Source organism: Eleutherodactylus coqui, chromosome 6, assembly GCF_035609145.1.
Source record: "Eleutherodactylus coqui strain aEleCoq1 chromosome 6, aEleCoq1.hap1, whole genome shotgun sequence".
Lineage (NCBI taxonomy): Eukaryota > Metazoa > Chordata > Amphibia > Anura > Eleutherodactylidae > Eleutherodactylus > Eleutherodactylus coqui.
The window spans coordinates 124,668,628-124,693,744 of NC_089842.1; the positions used below are offsets into that span (position 1 = coordinate 124,668,628).

General features: G+C 40.7%; 1 protein-coding gene across 1 annotated transcript in view; it reads left to right on the top strand.

The window, feature by feature from the left end:
• The first annotated feature begins 16,994 nt into the window (after positions 1-16,994).
• Positions 16,995-25,117, top strand: part of ASB2 (ankyrin repeat and SOCS box containing 2) — a 64,777-nt gene continuing 56,654 nt past the window's right edge. The window contains exon 1 of the mRNA XM_066607513.1: positions 16,995-17,223. The gene's annotated coding sequence lies outside the window, so the exon portion shown is untranslated. The remainder of the gene's footprint in view (positions 17,224-25,117) is intronic.

A 25,117-nucleotide genomic window follows, 5' to 3' on the forward strand; every position in this document is an offset into this window, starting at 1 on the left:
GTAGTTATCACAGCAGTAAAATATGCCCATCTGCTTAAGCCCTAAGAGCGATCACGCTCAAAATATGTTGGCGCTAGGGGGCAATTGATGCCCGTCAGCACTGTTTTAAGAGATGCCATAATAAAGTGAAATTTTTTATTCATCAAGTTGCTTCTGGACTTTACAAACTTGTTTTGGATGTACAAAAATTAACACTAAACCAAAAGCTGTAAAAATGTAGAACATAAAGAATATCTTCAATATTACAATACACTCATTACAGCAAAACAAAGTAAACAATATGTAAACTAAGCAAAATACCAGAATTTTTTTTCTCTATATACATAGCTGCCTATTTCAAAGAAAAAAAATCGACAACATTCGAAAAGAAATCTCTGAAAACTGCATGGCTAGCCCCGATCCTAGTCTCCTCAGCACTGCATCCAACACTTACGCATTTTCTATGTTAGAACCAACGACAGAGGAAGTAGTCTCCAGGCTGCTTTCCGCTGCTCGCCCCACCACCTGCGCTAGCAACCCTCTCACCTCCTCCGGTCCCTTTCCCCAGCTCTCATTACTCACCTCACTACAATCTGCAACCTCTCCCTAACCTCTGGCACTTTCCCCTCCTCATTTAAACACTCCATCATATCCCATCTTCTTAAAAAAACAACTCTGGACCCGACTGATGCAGCCAACTACAGACCCGCCTCAAACCTTCTCTTCATCTCCAAATTACGAGAACGCATGGTCTACTCCCGCCTCACATGCTTTCTCTCTGACAACTCACTCCTCGACCCCCTTCAGTCTGGTTTCCGTTCTCTACACTCGACCAAATCTGCCCTCACAAAAGTATCAAATGACGGCAAAGTCGAGAGGTGACTACTCCCTACTAATCCTCCTTGACCTCTCCGCTGCATTTGACACTGTCGACCATGACCTCCTTCTCACTATGCTCCACTCTATTGATCTAAAGGACAGACACTGCTCTCTCCTGGCTCTCCTCCTACCTCTCTGACCGCTCTTTCAGTGTCTCCTCTCCACTTCCTCTCACTGTTGGGTACCCCAGGGCTCGGTCCTTGGTGTCCTTCTCTTTTCTAGCTCTACTGCCCCAATCACATAAACCATCCACAAATTCAGCCTCCAATACCATCTCTACGCTGACGACACCAAACTATACACCTCCTTTCATGAGATCTCTGGACCATTCCTCCAAAATATCACTCACTGTCCTTCCGCTGTCTCTAATACTATGTCCTCCCTTTTTCTCAAACTTAACCCCTCTAAAACTGACCTCCTCGTCTTTCCACCTTCCAACCGACCTCCCCTCAACATCTCCACTCCAGTGTCTGGCACCATCATAACCCCTAGACGGCATGCCCGCTGCCTTGGGGTCACACTGGACTCTGACCTCTCCTTTATCACCCATATCCAATCTCTGGCCCAAACATGCCACCTGCACCTCAGAAATATTGCTAAAATATGTCTGTTCCTCACCACGGACACACTAAAGACACTCGTGATTGCCCTCATCCACTCCCGACTTGACTACTGCAACTCTCTACTCATCGGCCTCCCCCGCACCAGACTCGCTCCACTCCAATTCATACTAAATGCGGCAGCTAGGCTCATTTTTCTATCCAGCCGTTACTCAGACACCTCTAGACTATGCCAGTCACTGCATTGGCTGCCCATCCACTGCAGAACAAAATTTAAACTCCTCAACCTCACCCACAAAGCTCTGCATGGCGCCGCACCACCATACATCGCCTCCCTTCTGTCCATACACCACCCAGCCCGCTTACTCCGATCCGCTACCACACTCAGACTAAACACCCCTGTAGCACGAACCTCACATGCTCGCCCTAGGACTTCACCAGAGAAGCACCCATCCTCTGGAACGCTCTACCCCAAGGCATCCAGACAATTCCTGATGCACAAAATTTCAGACGTGCCTTAAAAACGCACCTCTTCAGGGAAGCATACCAAATCCCCTGACCTAGTCCCCCGCCCCTCCCTATGGCTCCCCACACCTTCCACCCTGCCTATCACGTACGACCTCTACCCCTGCACCTCCTTACCGCCCCACCCAGTTTGCTGTCTAATAAATGATTTTCACATGAAATCCCCTACTGCCTGTGTTCCCCATCCCTCGCTCCCCCCCACCAACTCCCTTCCACCTCTTGTACCACCCCCACCCCATTTGTTTCAAACTGATTGTACCTCACATTGTAATTGTTGTATTGTTTTGCATTTATTCCATGCTTGAAAGCACTGCAGAATAAGTTGGCGCTATACAAATAAAGATTATTATTATTATATACACACCCAATATTCAGTCCCTCCTCTTTTAGGCCAAATAGCAATATATACATAAGATATTTACAAAAATAAAAACAAAACAATAATACCCATATGCGTGCAACCACATAATTATGTCATAGCCTTAGATAGTATTCCCCATCCAACCACATGCACTAATATTCACAATATATACAGTATACTATAGACTACAGACCAGTGTAGAACACATCTGGTCTGTTTTGACTTTAACCTATTAACAAAGAGAAGAAGAGAACAAGAAAAATCTATAGTGACGAGGTTATTTCTTATATACATATATATTTAATAGAATGGTAAAGTTGGAAGGGACCTCCAGGGTCAACGGGTCCATCCCCCTTGGCAGTGCCGGATTCACTAAATCATCCTAAACAGATGTCTTTTGAGTCTCTGAAGACTTCCATTGAAGGAGAACTCACCACCTCCTGTGGTAACCTGTTCCACTCATTGATCACCCCCACTGTCAGAAAGTTTTTTCTAATATCTAATTTGTGTCCCCTCCCTTTCTGTTTCATCCCATTGCTTCTAGTCTTTCCTTGTACAAATGAGAATAGGACTGATCCCTCTGCACTGTGACAGCCTTTCAGATATTTGTAGACAGCTATTACGTCTCCTCTGACTTCTTTTTTGCTAGCTAAACATTCCCAGATCCTTTAACCGTTCTTCATAGGACATGATTTGCAAACTGCTCACAATCTTGGTAACTCTTCTCTGAACTTGCTCTAGTTTGTCTATGTCTTTTTTAAATTGGGGTACCCAGAAATGGACAGAATATTCCAGATGAGGTCTGACCAAAGAAGATAAGAATAATGACCTCACATGATCTAGGCTCTATGCTTCTCTTAATACATCCCAGAATTGTGTTTGCCTTTTTCGCTGCTGCATCTCATTGTTGACACATGTTCAGTCTATGATCTATTAGTATACCCAAGTCTTTTTGTGTTGCTGCTTAGCCAAATTTCTCCCATTCTGGATGTGCTTTTTTCATTTTTCTTGCCCAGATGTAGGATCTGGCATTTCTCCTTGTTAAATACCATTTTGTTAGTCACAGCCCATTGTTCATGCTTGTCTAGATGTTTTTGAATCCTCTCTAGTGTCAGCCATCCATCCTAGCTTTGTGTTGTCTGCAAATTTGTTTATACATATGTATCTGTTTAGGCAAAGAACCAATGTCAAGTTTACTTTAGACTTATATTCCATTTATTTTTGTGTGTTAATAAAAAGAAATTTTATATATGTGTATGTAGTGGCCCGAATAACACCTATTGCTTGCCCCTCCATAATTGTCATACATGTCATGTCTTCCATGTGGATGCACTGTGCAGTGTCTTGCCTGTTGTTATGCGTACTGCACAGCTGCAGCATGCAAGAGGTTAATGTCTGAAAGTGGCTGGGATATGTCTGGGAAAGTATTAAAACCTGTCTAGTCACGTGATGTCTCCCTTCTATAAATGTAAGTGATTGAGAGCTAAAGTGAGTCTTTCATCATCTTCAACGTTTGTGAGTGGAGTGCCAGCCACATGGGGGTACCTTCAACCCTCATGGGGTGAAGTGATGGAGGAAGAGAAAAGGTACCCTGAGACCTTCCATGCCAGGAACCACCTCTGAGGAGAGAAAGGAGGAAGGCGTCCGCCATGCAGAGTGTTCTGAGTGTCAGTGGAGTGTCGTGTTTCTCCTCTGAAGTAATTCAGAGTCCCAGAGAGTGTGTGTGTCCAGGAGCGGAGCACCGCAGATAACTGAGACTGTAGGCCCGATTTCATCCTGAGTTTTCCTCCCTGACCAATCACCAAAACTGTCTTTCTTGCACATGTGAGTAAGCTGTACTGTATGCAAATTATACAGTAAAGTTCACCGGTCATTGCCCGTTCCCAGTGACTGAGTTATTAAGTTCCTATCGTGTTTTTGGACTCAACCGCCGGATACTCAACAGTGTGAAGGAATGGCGGTGGCACGCGTAACAACTTCAAGTTCACCACACTTATACAGGTAACCGCTGTCCCAGGGTTGCCTGGAAGACACTTAGCGGTACTTGGGCCAAGGTTCCATGCATTCCTCCGTGGAGGAGTCTGGTAGAGCCACCCTGACAGTGACACCTCTACCCCTGCCAGCTCCTCAGTGTAAGCCTTGGGTCTTGGTCGTTGTGGGGTGTTGCATATACACTCACACACACATATACACACCCATACATACTTTTTCTATTTATTATAGTAAGCAAGCGGGTTTCTATTCCTGCTACCGGTTGTTAGAACATGCTTTTGAGCTTTTCCTGTACCAGAGTTCTCTGTCCAGCATATGTCTTGGCGCTAATACAGTCTTGTATTTCAGTGCGCACCCGCTTGCTAAGCCGTTCTTTTGCATCTTTAGCAGACATTGCTTTCCCCTCAGGAAGCTACTGTTCACACATCTTCTGTTTCTTCTCCCAGCTCGACACCATCTGACATTGATAATCAAGCTCCACACTAATATCTTCTACTTCCTGCTGAAGACTCACTGTACACTTCTCAAGTTCATCATAGACATCGGTATGAGGAAAAAGCAGTTGATTTATAGCGTCCAATTCTTATAGGAACTCCTTCTCTTGCTCTTCAACAGAGACCCAGCATGCAGGGTTCTCATCCATTTTCTTTTCCATATCTGACACCTACACCTGAAGTGTTGAAATCTGCTCTGCCAGGTTTTTCTTAGTTTCTTCATCTTCCTCTAACTCCATTCCCTTCAGGTGTGCACCAAAGCCAAGCCTCTGCTGCATCTCTTCTTGCACCAGCTTCTGAAACTTTTCAATCTGAGCTTCTCAGACAGCTCTGTCTGCACTTTGTCACTTGGAGTAGAGACACAGCTTCAAGAGCTACTATTAAAAAAAAAAATCACTGAATTTCTCTCGCATTCAGACTCACACTTCTCTTCCAACAACCCTTTCACCTTATGGGTTAGCTCAGTACATTTACTTTCCAAAGCCCACTTGGCCTTTTCCGAGGTTTCTTTCTCTTTTTTAGTTTGCTCCAACTGTTTGGACAGTTCCCCCATAACTAGAGCATGATTCTGTTTAAGTTCCTGGATCTGGGCTTCATATAGTTCAGCTTCCTTACCCAAGTTAATCTGTAGCTGGGACACCAGTTACTCCAGGAGTGCTTCCTGGTTTTCCTTGTAACCCAGTATTTCTTTCAAGATCTCTGCTTGCTTTTCTGCCTGACTACAAGCAGCTTTCTCTATTTCCAGTATTTCCTTGAGCTCCGTTATCTGCAACTCCCATTCACTATCTCACTATCTCTTTGCTAACTGAATTTCCAACTCTGTAACTTGATTATGTGCATCTGTAGAAGCTCTTTTTAACTTACATGTCACCTCCAACTCTTGGGTTTTTACTTGCAGGTTCTTACAGTCCCATTTGCACCTGTGGAGCCTTTTTAATGAGCGAAACTGCTGCTATTCCTTGAGTCAAGACACTTTCCTCCTGGCTTGCCAGAATGTGGCCTAGGCCAGCAGGCTGATGATGCACCTCTGGGTTGCCTTTTTCTGAGCCATCAATGTCCATCTTTTCAGGCAATTGTACCCCTACACTGCCCCTGCTACCATTACAAACAGGGACTGCCTTCTCACGCACAGCTTGTGCTTCCATATTCGTTCCTAGTCACTTCAGCAGCAGAACAGGACTGGATTACAGGGTCTCTGCAGTATACTAATGTAGTGGCCCAGTACATTATTCTGGTCCTCTCTATAAATGTCATACATGTTTGTCCTATGTTGATGCACTGTGTAAACCTGTCTTGTCATTTCCAATGTAAGTGTTACACAGCTGCAGTGCTTGAAGGGTTAAATGTTTAATAAAATCCAAAGCCTGCGTGTAAATGTATCAAGTCTGTCATGTCATGTGGTATGAGAAAAGGTATAAATAGGAGTGTTTGAAAGTGGGAAAGGAGTTCCCTCTTCGGGAGTTGAGAGAGTCTAAAGCACAGAGCCACACGGAGGCACCTTCAGCCTTCTTATGGTGAAGATGGAAGAGGAGGAGAGATTTCCTGTGTTGCTTGTGTTCTGGATGTAAGTGGAGTGAGCCCCCAAGAGTAAGAGACAGCATTTGTAAATAACTATTTCTTCTCAAGGCCAGTGCAGAGGTACTAATCAATTCTCAAGTTTTCCTACGCGGCCGTCCAGAGCCAGGATCACCGCGTAGAGGTACACCCTTTATTTGTCACACCCACACATCTCCAAGGCTGGGTGGAGGTACTTCAAGCTAATAATTGCTGTCAGAGTGTCTGTGGAGTGACCCTACCCCTTTCCTCCTCCGGAGTGTTCCCCTTCCAGGAGCGGTCCTGGCAGATAACGTGGACTGCAGGACCAGTGTCATCCTGAGTTTCCTCCCTGACCTCAAATACTTTGTTTTGCCTGCACTGTAAAGACTTTAATTGAACTGCCTTATATTCGCTGTTTAAAGTTTTCTAAAGTAAAGTTCATGCTGGGCTGTAACCATTCCTGGAGACCCGTGGTACTCAAGAACTGTTTGTGGCTGCATTTATTCTCCACCGAGGGTCACACAAGTGTGTGAAGGAAAGGTGGTTTTTGCCTTCTTCTGGATTAACTAGGGGTTGAAGCAGGCTGAACTAGATGGACATTGTCTTCATTCAGCCTAACATACTATGCTACTATGAAAGAACCCATTGGAAACCATGGGCTTCACATACATGCATTTTGTAGCGATAAATTTGTAGCAAGTTTTTGTAGCCTGTGTGGATGCAGCTATAACATGGAGGTCAGATGTTGGCATATGAGTTATCTGATGTTATTCACATAGCTGCAAAACTATTTTTCACCAAAATGATGGACAACTCAGCAGAACCCAATAGACCCCATTATAAGTCAAGGGTTCCATTGGGTGCTGCCAGTGTCCATCATGCTATAGACCGAGTACAGCCCTGTGGCTTCCATTCTAAACTGCAGCCACAACGCAGATGTGAACGTAGCCTTATTATGATTATTGCATTCTTTTGAGCTAGCCCGGCCTTGCCTTGGTTTTCATTGAGCTAGATGGTCAAATACAATATAACAGACAACCCTATATTTAGCAGATTAGACGTTTCTGTTCAATACAACATTCTGTTTTATAACAGACATAAGTTTGGCCATGTATTAACTGGCATTCCCTCATGCTAAACTTAGGTGATGCAGCTGACATGGAGGCATCTGAAATATCATATCTGTGGAACAGAGCTTCATAGCTTGTGCATGCTGCCCATTTTTTAAACCTGACATTGTGTATCTTGATCACCAGACCTACAGTCAGGGGTATACATACTGGTATATTGGAGATAGCACCCAAAGAACAAAATAGCCTCCCTCTGTACTGGGTACCACTCATGCCACTCATATCATTTGAGAACAAGAAGGCCTGGTTCTGCATATTCATACTCTAATATGTCTTGCAGAGAAGAGAGGACCTAAATGTTCCTTGGCCCTTCAACCAACCTCTATATGGACCTTAATCACAGCACCTGCTCTGCTTAGGTTCATACCACTCATAGTGATAGAGCCAATCTTTTCATAGCAGAACGGGACTAGTCTACTGTTTTACTACTGCTAGATAAGATCGTCCTTGCTAGAGGTGAATGTGCAAGGCAGACTACTCTAGAATATGTAGGTCTGCTTATTCAGACATTAAATGGTGTGATCCATGACCTTTTTATAGACCCAGGTAGAGTAGTATAGCCCTACAGTGGGTCATACAGGTGATCCCCCTCACCTATTATGTTCTTTTTATAATACTGGTCTCTTCTAATATGGTAGAGGGCCTTAAGGCCCATCTACATGTAACGGTGGCGCTCAAACTAATGAAAGTGCGCAATAATTTTTATGCCTAAATGCGAGCCATTGTGCACTTTTTGTTCACTTTTCGTTTGTCGCTCAGTTTCAGCCTGTATAAAAATCATTGCTGTTTTGCTCACTTCTTGCTGCGTCTAAACACTCCCCACACAGTGTTTCATATAGGAATGTGACATACTAAGTGAGGAGTGAACAATTCTCAGCGATGATCCGCCTGTCTAAACATTCTACACCAGCACGAACAACTATTGGTGATGTCACTCACGCGTGTGCTTGTTGAACGAGAATTGTCTCTCGTTAAAAGGGGAGTAGGACCACCTCAATCATGATAGTATATGACCTGTACCAGACAGTAAACAGTTTCAAGTCACAGATCTCAGGGATAACCTCAATGGTTGTTGGTTTGGTCAAACCCTGCTGCATAAGGACTTTGAAGACAATGTTATCTGATTGTCAGGTTGTGCTGCTGGGATCTGTAGTTCTACAGGTTTCCATGAGCACAGCTTCACAGGTGAGGGATAATTGAGCTGGCCGGGTGGGGAGTTCCTCCTGCCAGCCAATCTCCCCAGGTCTGCTGCATATATATATACACCAGCCCCTCTGCAAGAGGAAGCTTGTATCCCTTCACTCTAGGGTTTGTTCGTCCTGAATGCCTGTATATGTGTTGTGTGTGTGAACAGGGTTTTGTCCAGTGTTTGTGCAGGTGGCCAGACATGAGGTGTGGATGGTCCTGTTCTATGGTTGTTCTGTCTTAGATGCTAGCCCTAGTGTGTTGATGTGTGAACTGTGTCCTGTGCTGCTGGATCATGTATCATTTCTAGGCTAGTGTAGCCCTTAAGTTCCAGCACAGGGCCGCCATTATCGAGGCGATTGCTCTGCTTGCAGGTAGGGTTCTGGTTCATGTTGTCTCGTTAGAGTAGGGCCCATGAGACACGAGGACCCTTGAAGCTGAGCTCGCAGCTTAAGTGACTTGGCCAATTCATAAACTAATTCCTTGTATTTATTATAGCAATTCTATCTGTTTATACGTGCGGGGATGTTTGGTGAGTGTGTTGGCCAATGTTATGTCTGTCCATGAGTCCAGGTCTCCGTATACAGTTCACTATCCCTTTGGTGTTCCAGCAAGCGCGTCCTGTGAGAATGCAATGCCATTTCCGCGTCCGTGCTGCGGCAGGGTGCGTCCAGCGGACGTAACACAGATATTACACTGATCTCTTATGGTCTAGGTATATATTAGGCCTCTCTCACACACAAGGTCGGCAAAACGGCGCAATTTGAATCACAACATTTTGCCGCAATTTCACCACTTTTCGGGACGCAGGTCACTGTGCTCGACAGCAGTTTTTAACGCATGCCATTATTGTGATGGTTGATGAAGTGCGTAAAATAGAGCAGACAGTGCTCAAAAATTGCGGTGCTGGAAAACACCACGTTCAAGCTCATGTCTGTGAGGCCCCATTCGGATCAGTCAGACTGTTATACGATGATTACTGCTGTGTTCAGAACACTGCGGTAATTGCGGTAAAAAAACGGATGTGTGAAAGTGGCCTTAGTAGGCTGCAGGTCTTGAGTACAGGGTGTGACAGGTCCTATTCCCTCAGTATACACTTTAGGCCTGTTTCACATAGGTGTAAGCGTATTTATGCGAGCATTTGCAAAGCAGATTTGCACAATGAGCGTTGCATTTTGCGTGTGTCTGTGCGCATTGTACTGTATTTTTTGCACATGAATGCCCTGCATACTTGCGCACACAAAGAAACATGTAAGTGTGCTCCTATTTCAATGGACAATTAAGTTTAATATGTGCTATTTTCGAATGCAATGTGCATGAAAATAAAACATGCTGCGTCGTTTTTTGGGCAAACAAAATGCGCGTGAAAAATACACTCATGTAAATGAACCTATTGAAATCAATAGGTTCTACTGACTGCGTATTGCTTATGCACATTTTACATACATAATACGCAGCACAAATGTGTTTGTGTGAATAAGCATTTAGTAAACCTAACCTTTGTGTATGTGCCCTGCCCTGGTATTCCAGCTCTGTGGGGCATCATCGCTGTTAGTGGTGTCATCTACCTTGGTTCTGCCAGTTACAGTTACATACTCTGCAGTCGGCTCATTTATTATGTATTATATAGCACATACAAGTTCCGCAGCACTGTACAAAGATTGTCATCACTTACACTGGACCCTGTCCCCCATTGGAGCTCACAGTATAAATTCACCTATTAGTATGTTTTGGGATTGTGGGAGGGATGCCAGACAAACTCAGGGACAAACACCATGCGGATGTTAGTAACTACTGAGCCACTGTGCTGCCCGTATGCCAGATATTTCCATCCACGAGCGTAGCGAAAGGCTCATGGACATGGTGCAAAAGTTTATCTTGGGGCCCCCCAACTTCTCTTAACCCCTTAATGCAGAGGCATATCTTGAAGCTCCTGGGCCCCAATGCAAAACCTGAAAGCCAGGATGAGATCTCATCGCAACTCAATTAGAGATCGAAAGTCTGATTTACCTGTGGCAAAACATTTTTGTGGCCAGGAACACAGCATAGAGCAGATGACAGTTATCATACTGAAGGGCAATTTTTAAGTTGCAGCATCACAGAAGAATTTGGAAGTAGAAAATTATGGACATGTTTGATACCCTCAAGAATGGAATGAACCTCAGCCTGGGATTCTTGCATAAGTGGAAAATATGAAAGGTCTAAAGGAGGTCAAGAGGGATGTCCTCTTCCCAATCATTTTTTTCTTTTTTTTTTAACTTCATAAAAATTCTGAACTTGACTTATAGTAATGTTGTGATCCAATAGATGTTGCTGCATCTCTTTCCATGTGCAGGTTGAAGGAGAAATAAAACACAGCATAAAACTGTCACGTTATTGAGCTCAATGGACTGATTAAGTATTTATGTCTCAGCTCAGGTTGTCTGTTGTTTTCAGTTTTGAGTGCAAAACAGTCTCAAATTTCTGTGTGTGAACATTTGCATTTCAATCAAGAGGGGTGTCCTCTCTGCATTTGTATATTATATATGTGCCCCATCCAAACCAGTTCCATTTTAGCCTGATGAAGGGTCGATAGAAAACCCAAAAGCATTTCTACAAGATTACTTGGTTTCTCTCACTGAGAACAATCACACAACGCAAAACCTGTAACAGGGCCCCCAACTATAATGCTTTATTCATAGTACTTGAATCCTTCTATGGAGAAGAGAGGCCTTATAGGCCCCTTAAGGCTCCTGGGCCCGGGTGCAACTGCATTCCCTATAGTTATGCTAGTGTTTCCGTCCATATTTCCATCTAAGCATTCTTTACACAGGAGGATAAGAAACATCTTGATATAAATACAGTATTAGGGGTAAATAAGACATAGTTACCCAACAACTGCTATTATAATACAGGTATCTCCCAGACCAACACAGGACTTCCACCTGAGCAGAAGCTTGATATACTATTAAATTCTATAGGTGAAGACCAAACAGCTACTATAATGTATAGAGTCGTCAATCACTTGGTTCAAGAATATGGACCTCTGGACAATTCATGATTTATGAGGTAATGGTGGGATTTGTAGTTGTGCCACAGCTGGAAAGCCACATATTACCAACAAGTGATTTAAAGCATAACCTTCACTAGAAGGCAAATGGATGTACTACCATTCCAACTACAACATACATCCCTCTGTTATATTTGGTTATATCGCTTAGACAATATGAGGAAATTCCGGCATCAGCTCTTTGTTTCTCCAGGAGCAGCTGCTATGGATCATATGTCCACAGAAGAATCAGGTTCCTCAAACATTAGGTATTATCATTGGTACTGAATGGCTTTCAGCAGCCAGCACTAAGTCACACAGTAACAGACCCAAGTTTTAATTAACTGGTAGCATTTCTGAATGAATTAACCAACATCAATCAATAGAGAAGAAAACTACCATAATTCTGCCCCCAAGGTACAAGAATATAACTATTACAAAAACCACTATAATACTGCCCCCTATGTAGAAAAATCTAACTACTATAATTCTGTCCACTATAAAGAATAATATAACTATTATAATACTTTTCTTATATACTATACTATAACTGCTATAATACTACCCCTATGTACAAGACTATAACTACTATAATACTGCCCCCTATGTAGAAAAATCAAACTACTATAATTCTGTCCACTATGAAAAAGAACATAACTATTATAATACTTCTCTTATATACTAGACTATAACTGCTATAATACTACCCCTTTGTACAAGTATATAACTACTATAACACTGCCCCTATGTACAACAATATAGCAACTATGATATTGCCCCGTATGTACACAATATATACTACTATAATACAGCCCTCCTTATGTACAACAATATAACTACTATAATACTGCTCCCTATGTACAAGATTATAACTACTATAATACTGCACCCTATGTACACGAATATAACTACTATAATACTGCCTCCTATGTACAAGAATATAACCACTATAATACTGCCTCCTACGTACAAGAATATAACTACTATAATACTGTCCCCTATGTACATGAATATAACTACTATAATACTGCCCCCTTTGTACAAGAATATAACTACTATAATACTTCCCCCCCATGTACAAGAATATAATTACTATAATACTGTTCCCCATGTGCAAGAATATAACTCCTATAATATTGCCCAACTATGTACAAGAATATAATTAATACTGCCTCCTATGTACGAGAGTATAACTACTAGAATACTGCCCACTATGCACAAGAATATAACTCTTGTAATATTTCCCCAATGTACAAGAATATAACTGCTATAATATTGCCCCCTATGTACAACAATATAACTACAACAATACTACTCCTATGTACAATAATATAACTACTGTACTACTGTCCCCTATATAAAGGAATATTACTCCTATAATACTGCCTCCTATGTACAACAATACAACTACAATAATACTGACCCCAATATACAAGAATATAACTAGTATAATACTGCCTCCTATGTACAAGAATATAACAACTAAATTACTTCCCCCTATGTATAAGAATATAACTACTATAATACTGCCTCCTATGTACAAGAATATAACTACTATAATACTGCCTCCTATGTATAGGAATATAACTACTGTAATACTGACCCCTATATACAAGCATAGAACTATTATAATACTGCCCCCTATGTACAAAAATATAACTACTATAATACTGCCTCCCTATGTACAAGAATATAACTACTATAATACTGTCCCCTATGTACAAGAATATAACTACTATAATACTGACCCCAATATACAAGAATATAACTGCTATAATACTGTCCCCTATGTACAAGAATATAACTACTATAATACTGCCTCCTATGTACCAGAATATAGCTACTATAATACTGCCCCCTAAGTACAAGAATATAACTACTATAATACTGCCCCCTATGTACAAGAATATAACTACTATAATACTGCCCCCATGTACAAGAATATAATTACTATAATACTGTTCCCCATGTGCAAGAATATAACTACTATAATGCTGCCTCCTGTGTACAACAATACAACTACTATAATACTGACCCCTATATACAAGAATATAACTAGTATAATACTGCCTCCTATGTACAAGAATATAACTACTATAATACTGCCTCCTATGTACCAGAATATAGCTACTATAATACTGCCCCTATGTACGAGAATATAACTACTATAATACTGCCCCCTATGTACAATAATATAACTACTATAATACTGCCCCCTATGTACAAGAATATAACTACTATAATACTGCCCCCTATGTACAAGAATATAACGACTATAATACTGCCTCCAATGTACAAGAATATACCTACTATAATACTACCTTCTATGTACCAGAATATAACTACTATAATACTGCCCCCTGTGTACATGCATATGACTACTATAATACTGCCCCCTATGAACGAGAATATAACTACTATAATACTTCCCCCCATATACAAGAATATAATTACTATAATACTGTTCTCCATGTGCAAGAATATAACTACTATAATACTGCCTCCTATGTACAACAATACAACTGCTATAATACTAACCCCTATATACAAGAATATAACTACTATAATACTTCCTCCTATGTACAAGAATATAACTACTATAATGCTGCCCCCTATGTACAAGAATATAACTACTATAATACTGCCCCCTATGTACAAGAATATAACTACTATAATAGTGACCCCTATATACAAGTATAGAACTACTATAATACTGCCTCTCTATGTACAACAATACAACTACTATAATACTAACCCCTATATACAAGAATATAACTACTATAATACTGCCCCCTATGTACAAGAATATAACTACTATAATACTGCTCCTATGTACAAGAATATAACTACTATAATACTGCCTCTCTATGTACAAGAATATAACTACTATAATACTGTTCCCTATGTACAAGAATATAACTACTATAATACTGTTCCCTATGTACAAGAATATAACTACTATAATACTGCCCCTATGTACAAGAATATAACTACTATAATACTGTTCCCTATGTACAAGAATATAGCTACTATAATACTGCCCCCTAAGTACAAGAATATAACTACTATAATACTGCCCCCTATGTACAAGAATATAACTACTATAATACTGCCCCCATGTACAAGAATATAATTACTATAATACTGTTCCCCATGTGCAAGAATATAACTACTATAATGCTGCCTCCTGTGTACAACAATACAACTACTATAATACTGACCCCTATATACAAGAATATAACTAGTATAATACTGCCTCCTATGTACAAGAATATAACTACTATAATACTGCCTCCTATGTACCAGAATATAGCTACTATAATACTGCCCCCTATGTACGAGAATATAACTACTATAATACTGCCCCCTATGTACAATAATATAACTACTATAATACTGCCCCCTATGTACAAGAATATAACTACTATAATACTGCCCCCTAAGTACAAGCATATAACGACTATAATACTGCCTCCAATGTACAAGAATATACCTACTATAATACTACCTTCTATGTACCAGAATATAACTACTATAATACTGCCCCCTGTGTACATGCATATGACTACTATAATACTGCCCCCTATGAACGAGAATATAACTACTATAATACTTCCCCCCATATACAAGAATATAATTACTATAATACTGTTCTCCATGTGCAAGAATATAACTACTATAATACTGCCTCCTATGTACAACAATACAACTACTATAATACTAACCCCTATATACAAGAATATAACTACTATAATACTTCCTCCTATGTACAAGAATATAACTACTATAATGCTGCCCCCTATGTACAAGAATCTAACTACTATAATACTGCCCCCTATGTACAAGAATATAACTACTATAATAGTGACCCCTATATACAAGTATAGAACTACTATAATACTGCCTCTCTATGTACAACAATACAACTACTATAATACTAACCCCTATATACAAGAATATAACTACTATAATACTGCCCTCTATGTACAAGAATATAACTACTATAATACTGCTCCTATGTACAAGAATATAACTACTATAATACTGCCTCTCTATGTACAAGAATATAACTACTATAATACTGTTCCCTATGTACAAGAATATAACTACTATAATACTGTTCCCTATGTACAAGAATATAACTACTATAATACTGCCCCTATGTACAAGAATATAACTACTATAATACTGTTCCCTATGTACAAGAATATAGCTACTATAATACTGCCCCCTAAGTACAAGAATATAACTACTATAATACTGCCCCCTATGTACAAGAATATAACTACTATAATAGTGACCCCTATATACAAGTATAGAACTACTATAATACTGCCTCTCTATGTACAACAATACAACTACTATAATACTAACCCCTATATACAAGAATATAACTACTATAATACTGCCTCCTATGTACAAGAATATAACTACTATAATACTGTTCCCTATGTACAAGAATATAACTACTATAATACTGCCCCTATGTACAAGAATATAACTACTATAATACTGTTCCCTATGTACAAGAATATAGCTACTATAATACTGCCCCCTAAGTACAAGAATATAACTACTATAATACTGCCCCCTATGTACAAGAATATAACTACTATAATAGTGACCCCTATATACAAGTATAGAACTACTATAATACTGCCTCTCTATGTACAACAATACAACTACTATAATACTAACCCCTATATACAAGAATATAGCTACTATAATACTGCTCCTATGTACAAGAATATAACTACTATAATACTGCCCCCTATGTACAAGAATATAACTACTATAATACTGCCCCTATGTACAAGAATATAACTACTATAATACTGCCCCCTATGTACAAGAATATAACTACTATAATACTGCCCCCTATGTACAAGAATATAACTACTATAATACTGCCCCCTATGTACAAGAATATAACTACTATAATACTGCCCTCTTATGTACAAAAATATAACTACTATAATACTGCCCCTTATAGACACATCTGAGAGCATCAGTGCATGTTAGATAACCATGTATTGGGATTATTACATGAGCACCAGTTTTTCATTTGTCCTGCTTTATCGGTTATCAGACATAATGATGAAGTTTGCTCAGACTCGTGTTTTTGGTAATTACATCTTCCTTCAGGTTTCTTTATTTGGGAAATACATGGGATTATTAGTTTGACTTTCCAAGTAACTTGTCCTTATATGGGCTGCAGCTCAGGGCAGATAAACAGTGATGCAACTGCAGATTTAACCCCTGTGCCAGTCTCCGGAGCTGCATGCCCAGGGGCTCTACTCTGCAGACTGAAGTAACAGAGGGAGATGTGTCCTGTAATCACCACTCTGGAAATGTGAGATACAGGGCTGAGTAACTCTTTGGCTTGTCACTTGTGATCATGTGCTGTTCCAGAAATACACTGAAACTTCCAGACACAGGTTCCTGGGAGTCACACAGAAGACCTGCAGCAGAGGGATCTGAAGGGGTGCATTGCATGGGAAGTTTATGAACCCCAGAAACCGGGTTCTTTTTGTATAATTTGCGAGAGATTAAGGTAATGAATATTTGAATTTTGTAACATGCAACTCACATATAACAGGTATTACATAAGAATTGGCATATTTACTTATATAATGTAACAATGTTGTAACCCATAGCAACCAGAAATACAACTAAGCAGTGCTAATTGATTGCACATAGTAATGAGTCACTATTAATTTGTATAAATCTATGTTATTAGTGACTGAATATAACTTTATGGATTGTTGATCTCAATCCTATTATCTTGATTTACTATTGACAGCATTTTGCATTGTCAATGGCGATTCACTATGAGGCATTAAGAGCAAGTTTGCAACATTGTTGCTAATAATCAACAGGATTTATCTTCATCATCAGTGTTATATTTTCTGTGTTTTCCCACAATTCCATGCACTGCTTTAGTCTTCTATCTAGGTAGGACCTATAGGCTCTTCAACCCATTCATGAACATAAAAGTTGAAGCTACAGAACTGATACATTAGAATGCAGATTTATGGGCCAATCTGGAAAAGCTGAGTGACAGCCGGTATGGACACATGGTCTTGGGAGGAGAGAGACCCTAATTTTTCTAATTTGTGGAGATGCATGATTCCTTTAAGATTTGTTGTACACAACATAAACAAGTGTAGTGTTATATGTGGGTAAATGTTGGGTTGATGCGTTCAGGACCAGAGGGCGATGCTTATGTTGTATCAGGGTCACATTCATGTGTTGACAAGTGTTTCCTGTGCCTGATAGGCTGATCCGTGATTGATTGGGACGTCCGGTGAAACAGATGAGACAGAGCATGGGGTGGGGTGGGGCTGTTTATGTGGAAAAAGCCATGTGCTCCTTGATTGGGAATCATGATGCTTGGATATAAAATTATCTGACCTATAAGAAGTCTTCTGCTGCCTAAGAGACAGACTACTGCGCCACAGCTGACCTGAAAATCATTTGCAGGAATGGGCATCTGTATCCTCAAAGCTAACAAGTAGCGATTCCCCGGGATCATGGGTGAAATTGCTGATTTGTCCCACTATAGGCCATTTTCACAAGACAGTATTTTGCATCAATATTTGTAAACCAAAACTAGGTCTGGGGCCAAAATACGGAAGAGGTGCAGATCATAGTTTTCACGCTTGACAAATACTTAGTAATGCAGATAAAAAATATGGGCCAAAATGTTACTGTATCAAATTGGCCTTATCCATGGCCCCGTGTGGCTGCATAGGGAGCATCATCCTTCCTGAGTTCAAGAGGGCACTATTGCTAAAGGCAGCTGTGTCACTTATTGGTCAGCACCCTATCCTCTCCACACTACTCTATTTCTTGGTGTCAGCAGCTCTTCACCCCGGCTCTCACAGCTCCTATGTAACTAGAGAGACTCCGCTCACGTGTTAGAAAGCACAGGAATGATGAGACTCACAAGAAGTACAGTACAATGCTAAAAGTGTCAAGAGGACAGGGTGCTGACCAGGAAGTAAGACAAGTGCCTTTCGTGATGAGGAATAAATTATTCTAGGTGGGAAGAGATGATATGGGGCAGAGGTAATACGGAGAGGGGGGGGGGGGGTTATACTGTGGGTGATAGATAATCAGGGCTGGACTACCCTGGTATTACTACTCAGGCCACCTTTTTAAGGAACACTTATACTGGGACAACCATGGGGGTCACTATTATTACTGGAGCCACTATGGGGGTCACTATTACTACTGCAGCCATTGTACAGGCACTATTGCATATAGTTCAGTTTAAATAGCGCTCGTTCAGTCGTTTTCATTCACTTATAGAGTGAATGTGAATGACAGAACGATTTCTTGTTTGAACGAACCAACGTTGTAGCTGCCCGAATAAACAGGCTGCACGAATGAGCTAACTCTGACATCTTTCACTCATTCAAACGATAATCGTTTGGTGTAAGTGGACCCTTACAAAAAACACACCAGATGCGGAACAAGAAGATGAGTTTGGCACTATCATAAATTTATCGGTGCCTTAAAGACTTGGATACAATTGACTTAAAAGAGAACCAGATCTCCAATCCCAGCTCTCCCCAATTCTGTGAATTGGTTGTTGTTTTAACAACCAGCTAGGGAGAATTGGCTGAATCCTACCCTGTAGACATATTTAAGAGACTGTTAATAATCCAAGTCACAAGAGAATATAAAATGAGAAATACAGCATTCTCTGTGTATTTTATATTCACAGACTGTGGAACTCTCTGCCTAAGGACGTGGTGATGGCAAATTCAATAAAAGAGTTTAAGAGGGGCCGGGACGCTTTTCTTGACTGTTACAATATTACATGTTATAGTTACTGATCACTTCAGAAGGGTCGGTGATCCTGGGATTAATCCGATTGCCAGATTGGGGTCAGGAAGGAATTTGGCTTCTACGTCATTGTTTTGGTTTTTTTGCCTTCCTCTGGATGAACATTGGGGGAGTAATAGGCTAAAATGGATGGATATATGTCTTTTTTCAGCCTTAGGCTTTGTTCACATGAGTGTTGTTTTAGCATATTTGAGACGCACGAAAAGAACGCTTCTATAAGAACCAGTGGTTTCCTATAGAAGCGTTCACATGAAGGAATTTTAGATGCACTAAAGACTTGACCTATCTTTGGTGCGTGCTTCCCATAGACTCTTATAGGAGCTGTAAAACATGCTCCACGCACGAGGCCTAACATATTAAGTTACTATATTATACAGCACTTCCCATTCTGGTACATGTGCTTTGGGAACTCAAGGCACTGAACTATTCCTTTTTGCTTCACGGCTCACAATAAGCCAATGTGGCCTCCTTTCTACTCTTTGTCCCTTGGTATGACGCTCGATGAATGACATCACTGAATGGCTGTGATTGGGTCATCGAGCGCCAGCTGTGATTGGCTGCTAGCTATGGGTTAGCCAATCACAGCGCTCACTTTGCTGGAGGCAGGGTATTTAAAACCCGTCACCAGAAAAAGCTGAGATGGCAGACGGGGAGGACATTGCACTTTGCCGCAGCGCCACTGGAGACCATTGTGAGGCATCAGGACGCCGCAGACCAGTTGAGTATAAGGCACCCCCCCCCCAAGAAATAAGACACGAAAATAGACAAAAATTAATATAAGACAGTGTCTTACTTTCAGAGAAACAAATGTTAGGTAGGGTTTATTCACCTTGCATATCTCTGGACACTATTGCCTACTTGTAGTTGGGGAATAGCTATAAAAGAGTGTTTTGACTAACATTGTGTCTGCACTCCTCTTTTTCTGTGTTGCAGTGGTTACTTTCTAAATGTTTTAATTTTGTTTCCATGTACATTTACACTTCTTAACTGTTTGTAAACTGTTGTTCCTATTGCCCCCAGGGGGGCTAAAAAAATGAAAAAATAAGATCAATAAAGTTTTATTAATTGTAGGAAAAAAAGGTATAAAAGTTAAAATCACCCCCTTTTGCCATATCTATAATAAAAAAATCAAAATCCTAAAAGAAAAATACATATTTGGTATCGCCGCATCTGTAAAAGTCCGGTCTATCCAAGTAGCACATTATTTACCTTGCACAGTGAACGCCATCTGAAAAAAAAATAAAGAACGCCAGAAATGCACTTTTTCAGTCACCCTGTCTCTCAGAAAAAAGCCAACAAAAAGCGATCAAAAAGTCGTATGTATTCCGAATTGATACTAACATAAACTACAGGGCATCCCGCAAAAAATGAGCCATCGTACAGCTACAGCAACAGAAAAATAAAAAAGTTATTGCAAGCAGAAGATGGCAGCAGAAAATAATTTTAAAAAATTAAATGTCTTTGAAAAAAAATAAAAGTAGTATAGCAAAAAAAAAAACTATACTAGTTTAGAATCTTAGCAGTCGCACTGACCCATAGAATAAAGTTATCAGGTCATTGTTGTTGCAGTTTGTGCGCCGTAGAAACAAGACGCACTGAAAGATGTCGGAATGTCATTTTTTCCCCATTTTACTCCACTTAGAATTTTTTAAAAGTTTTTCATTATATAGTACATTAAATAGCACCATTGAAAAATACAACTCGTCCCGCAAAAAACAAGCCCTCATACAGCGACGTCGATGGATAAAGGATTCATGATTTTTTTTAAACGAGGGGAGGAAAAAACGAAAATGAAAAAATGAAAGGGCTGCGTCATTAAAGGGTTAATGACACAGATTGTTTGTGGCAGACATTATTATTATCAGTTGAATTTCATTGTTCTTGCATTTTAATTAGTCTTGTGACCATTAAGGATTAAGGTGTATCTTGCATTTTCTTTATAAGTTTCTATTGAATGATAATTATAGATTGTATTATTGCTTGCTGCCCCCAAAGATTATCTTCTACAATAAAACCTACTTATTATTGTATCCACAATTAACCCGTTGTTAAACATTTAGCACCTAAAATGTAGCTGACTAAAATACTACTTTGGTAATTTTTAGAGACGTTTTCACAATTAATGCTAATCTGTTAAACACTATCAAACTTCCCCAAAAAAGTATTCAATATTTTAATTTGTACTTTAACTTTGTAAACAAGGTAAACTTTGACTGTCTTTAAACTAGTAAGGCTTAGGGGGCGCTGGCCACCATCTCAATACCTAAAGGGGGCGCTGGGCTGAAACAGGTTGAGAACCACTGTTATAGATCACTATTTCATCAGTATTTGCTTCCATATTTTTATTTCCTACTGGGCAAATACTGATTTGTATTTACTCAATAGAAAAGAATAGCAATAAGGAGACAAAAAGCGGGAAAAATAGGCCATGCTGCATTTTACATGAAAAGTACAGCCAAGTGAATAGATCCATAGATTTACATTAGCTCCATATTACGGTCTGTAAAATATGGACCAATTAGGGAGCTAGAACACACTTGTATGAAAGCAGCCTAAGGCCTCATTCACACGAGTGCTGTGGGCGCACAGTATAGCCACGTGCAAAGATTGGGCTATACAGCACTAAAGATCGCGTGAATGGGGTAATTTGAAGTAGACCGTTCACACGATCGGAGGTGCGTGCTTTTCAGCCGCATCACAGGCGAAAATCTCATCAGTGAAGAATAGCCGCGATTGAGTCCTGAGTTTAATTAGCGTTTTCTCATCTTTTCACAGAGGCATATCGCGTGAAAAATACGTTGCAGCGCAAGTCGGCAGAAATCCTTGTAATGACTGCTAATGCTTAAATAAAGTCAGCTGTCTTCTTTTCGAGCACCGAATGTAGCTAAACTCTCTCCACCTCCCTTTTTTTCAGCTCCCATAGGAGTCTGTGGAAGCCTACAGCATTTTTCATCAAAAGATCGCCCATGTGAATAAATGCTGTATAGTATTATTCTGTTTAGTGAGCCAAAACCAAAAAGGAAACCTAGAAAAGTATATTAGAGAGATTTGCATCTCTTCCGTATTTTGGACCGACTCCTGGTTTTGGCTGACAAATACTAATGTAAAATACTGACCAGATATGTGAATGGGGTCTTAGGAACATTTCTCCCACTATTGCAATGTAAGGCCTTTTCACACAGGCAACTGTGATATTGATGCAAGAAAATCGCTGTGATATTGCAATTTTGTGGCTCTATAAAGTCGTACGACTTTGTAGCACCCTTTTGCCAGGATTTGCCGGCTCGAAATATAAGCCCTACCCTAAAAATAAGCCCTGGCTGCATTGAAAAAAGTTTATACTTTATCTAGCAGGCACTGTCCACTTTGTCACACTTGTCCTTCTGAAGCTCTGGCACTTGTTTGTAGTCTTCAGCTGGCGCTTTCTCGTCAGGAGGTTAAAAAATCCCGCCTTCAGGAAGCACTGGCTCTGATTGGCTGACCCGCGGAAATCCAGAACCAATCACTGCAGCGCTCTATGAGCCAATCACAGCCATCACATTGATTGGCTGTGAATGGTTCATTGAGTGCTGCAGTGATTGGCTGAGCCACGGCGCTAGAGAACCAACCAGAGCCAGCTCTTCCTGGAGCAGGGATTTTTGAACCTCCTGACCAGGAAGCACTGGCTGAAGACTACAAATAAGTGCCGGAGCTTCAGAAGGACAAGTGTGGCAAAGCGAACAGCGCCTGCTAGATAATGTAAACATTTTTTTTTATTATGTAGCGAGGGCTTATTTTAGGGACAAACAGTAGGACTTTCTACTGTAAAAGTTGCATCGCACCACACAAAAACCGCGTTTTCATGCGATGCAACAGAAAGGAAGGCTCCATAGGGAAACATGGGCTACAAAACATCGCAAATCGCAGCTGCATAGAGCATGCCACGATTTTGTATTCTTGCAATGTCACAGGCTACAAAACAAGCGCATATAGAAACAAATCTATTTTGGTGTAATATGAAGTTGTTAAAAACGGTGATACCCGATCCAATCCTGAAGAGGTTCTATCATGATAGACCTCTTTAAATAAGTGTATCTACAAGATTACATAGCAGAACTATATAAGTGGATGTACCTGTAGCCAATAAATGGCACCTCAGAGCCCTAACTGGGCTGTATGGGTCCTGGTTGTGGGTTACGGAGGACTACATGCACCATGTTATAAGGGAAGTAGTGAAGCTTTTCAGATGATCCATCCTGGTGCTGTTGACTGGCCAATATGATCATTGAGGGAAGGGAAGCCCTACTGAACATACAGCAAGGATATCTTTTAGTCTGTATTCACATTGGCGCTGTGTCCCCCCCCCCCCTTCCTCATTGGGGTATTAATTTTTCTTTTTAGCAAAAAGAAATACAGCGAGCACCCTGCTGGTTTATGGTACAAGTTTCTGGGGTTTCAGCTCCAACTATCAAATAAAAAAGAAAGATGAGCACTCATATATAACTGCAAATTTGGAAATTGTTCAGTAGTTAAAGTCACATTTATAATGTGATACATTTTGGCTTGCTGTTTTTATGGCACAGAGGGCTCCTTCAGCCGAGCATATTTACGCATGAACAAGTTATTTTTACGTTTTACATTCGGTTGCATGGGTAAAAAAAAAACACAGATAAGATCAGAACTTGTCATCATTGACCCTGGCCACTGCAAGAAACTATAAATAGGTGACAGGTGTGGCGGCGCGCTATTCTGCAGTGCTACTTGTTCTATCTGGGTTTGTGAGATAGTCCTTTTGAACTTGGGGACATGACTTCTTGAACGATGGCAATTTCGAAGCTCTAAATACTACCAAAGGGGATCTTTAGGGTGTAAAACGGACAAAGATAAATAAAATAAAATCTTGTTATTTGTATAGCGCCAACTTATTACGCAGCACTTTCAGGTAATTTTTTATTTATTACCCCCCACCAAGCTGGGTACTCATTTTACTGACCTCAGAAGGATGGAAGGCTGAGTCAACCTTGCGCCGCCTACCTGAACCATTCGGGGTTTGAACTTGCAACCTTCAGGTCGTGAGTGAGAGCTTACACTCTGTGACATATGAGGATAAGGCAGAACCTAGCTTTTCAGAGGTGTAGAAAATAAATGTCCAAAAAAGATAGGGCAGGTCCTATCTTTTTGCATGTAGGTTTTTCGTCCGAAAAAAAATTTACTCGTGAGAAAGAAGCCACTGAAATCAATGGCTGGTATTATTGTATCTTGACGCCACCAGAAGCTAGGGGTTTGACAGGAAGAACACCCCTGTCAGACCTCTAGTTCCCAATTGGCTCAAGAGGTGAAAGTCCTGGAAGGAGGTAAACTGCCTCCGTGTTTGTTAGCTGGCGCTCTGCTGCAGCGCTTTTACTGCAGCTAACCGCCTGTCCCCTGGCCTCCCACCTGTCCTCCTCCTTCTGCTGTCTGTGACCTGGTGCTATAACTGTGATTCCTCCGCCGCTGTAGCCTCCCTGCTCTCATAATGTCAGAAAGTGTAGGTCGACGCTACCAGCTCCCTGCTGTTGTGCTGCTGTGGGTGGACGGCGTCTGTGATTTCGTGTGTCCTCCCTGCTGCCGACCGC